The sequence below is a fragment of the Palaemon carinicauda genome, chromosome 26 (genome assembly GCF_036898095.1).
Source record: "Palaemon carinicauda isolate YSFRI2023 chromosome 26, ASM3689809v2, whole genome shotgun sequence".
Taxonomy (NCBI): Eukaryota; Metazoa; Arthropoda; class Malacostraca; order Decapoda; family Palaemonidae; genus Palaemon; species Palaemon carinicauda.
In genome coordinates, this window is record NC_090750.1 from 33,185,552 (window position 1) to 33,188,051 (window position 2,500).

The 2,500-nt window shown below is 34.0% G+C and overlaps 1 protein-coding gene across 1 annotated transcript in view; it reads left to right on the top strand.

Annotated features, from left to right (window-relative positions):
* Positions 1-2,500, top strand: part of LOC137619481 (uncharacterized) — a 992,898-nt gene that overhangs the window by 260,111 nt on the left and 730,287 nt on the right.

A 2,500-nucleotide genomic window follows, 5' to 3' on the forward strand; every position in this document is an offset into this window, starting at 1 on the left:
TGCAATGAAGAAATGCGTAGAGTATGACATCATCAGCTGTTTTTTTGTTTTGTTGATTAACTGTACTTTTCTTCCAGAAAGGAAGGTAATGAATGATGGCAGATGTCAAGGAAGGTAATTAAAAAGTGGGTAAAGAATAAACTATTTTGGATCAACGATAAACATATAATGATTGAAGAAATGCGTCAGAAGAAAAATGGCAGTAAAACATCAACTTTCTCTCTCTCTCTCTCTCTCTCTCTCTCTCTCTCTCTCTCTCATCTCTCTCTCTCTCCCTCTCTCTCTCTCTCTCTCTCTCCATCTGAAGTCAGACTAACATTCTTTTATTGATTTTCTCTCTCTCTCTCTCTCTCTCTCTCTCTCTCTCTCTCTCTCTCTCTCTCTCTCTCTCTCTCTCTCCAGGAAGTGAGTCCAAAGTGAGTTGCCAATATGCATTAGCCTAATTGAGTGTGATTATTTAGAAATGAGTCAGAGGGACAAAGCTTTGCTATTCATTTTTCTCTATGCCGGCCACGTTAACAAGTGTTTGAGCGGAAAATAAATTGCGGTGTTTTTATATGCACCTAAGGATATTATAATGCATTGACGCACAAAAGTTACAGCTCATAGTCAACTAGAGGCTGAAAATCATGCCTATAATAGGTGAAGAATATTATTATTAATTATTATTAATTATTATTATTATTATTATTATTTAATTGCCAGGGTATATCAATATTATTTCTAACGAAATTTAATCCGAGCCAAATATCTCCGTTCTAAATTTTTTATGTAAGAGGTCTTAGCGTATGATCTCATATGATAATAATAATAATAATAATAATAATAATAATAATAATAGTAATAATAATAATAATAATAATTACTGTTTTATTAATAGCATTATTAATAACGAGAATAATGTTGTGAAGAAATCAACAAAATTCGAAAGTTCATCTCTGGAGCGTCGCGTCGTCTTCCCTGAATATAAAAAGTTGCTAGATCCCTAATAAATAGAACAAGTATCCGTTGAGGCTCTCCAACGTAAAATGGAAACGGATGATGCAACCCTTCACAAATAATGGCCGCCAACCCAAGATTATCTGTGAAAAGATGGGTATAATTTTTCGGCAAGGGAGAGAACCTTTTCCAGGAAAGAGGAGAGTATATGATGAATAAATTACTGTAAAATAAGAGGAGAAAATAAAAGTCTGTAGTAAAGTCATGAATGATAGTCAACCAGTATCTAAAATTAAATCAAATTTATAACCGGATGTGTAGATTAAAGGTCATTTGTTGTTTGGGAATGAAATGAGGAATCTAAGTACTGTATAAGCAGGGAAGCGACTAAGATTAAACATTAAGATCATTAAAGTTTTGAATAGATATATGAAAATGAGTTAAATGTTCCTCTCAATAAGTATTAATGGGGTCATTAAAATGCATCATAATTAAAATTTTACACAACGTCCAAAAATATTTCGAGAGAACCAAAGACTGGTATGAGGTTCAGTTATTATTCAAACAGTTAATTTTTTGGACTGTTATCTTACAGTTATTTCATGCCCTTCCTTCTGTTCCCTAGACGTCTGTTATTTTATAACTTTACTCTTTGAGCCCCTCGATATTCCAACCAGATTCCTAAAGTCTGTTAAAATTTCCAGTCATAATAACGGGAACTCTGAGAGTGGCGTTCAGAATTCAACAATAGTCACTGATCTGAGTCCCAATTATAGTCTTTTAATCCTCATTACAATGAAAACTAAGCATTTTATCATCGTTTGTTCATCACAGTCTGTAAGTCCAATGAGAGCGATTGTCTTGCTAATGATAGTAACAGTGAATGATTAAGCAGCTGCTCATTTACGCATTTATTTGTTTCTGAATCTGTTTTGGAGTCAAAAAACATAAAAAGGACTCAAAAACAGAATGGACGTCACACGACTGCTCATGGTAGGTGCCGATGAATAAGCAGGTCGCCTTTGTGCTATGCCTTTTCCGCCATCCCTGTGACCCAGCCCCGCACCTCGCTTGTCTTTGTCAAAAGCGAAACTTTACGATGGAAAAGTTTCGAAAGGTCTCAACGCGAGGTGAATTACTGATGGTTTCCACAATGCTGCCGCCAACTTTGGTCATGGTCATCGGACGTTGTGTATTCAATGTTTTACGACTGAACCACAAATATCAGGAGTGGGCTGAAATAGATGGGTTTTATTGTTTCTTTCGCTATTGTCACAAATTGCAGGTTATATGTTGAAATTGAATAGTTGGATAGATAGATTTATGTAATAGATAGATAGGGCGTAACACTTTAATCATAATTTAATTAGAAAATAAAATTTCAATAGCAAGCGCACGTTTCCACCACGTGCCCTTGCACGCGTTTTCAAATGCTCCTGTGCCAGTCTTATGGAGTCGATTAAGATGTATAGATGTATATATATATATATATATATACATATATATATATATATATATATATATATATATATATATATATAATATATATACATATATATGT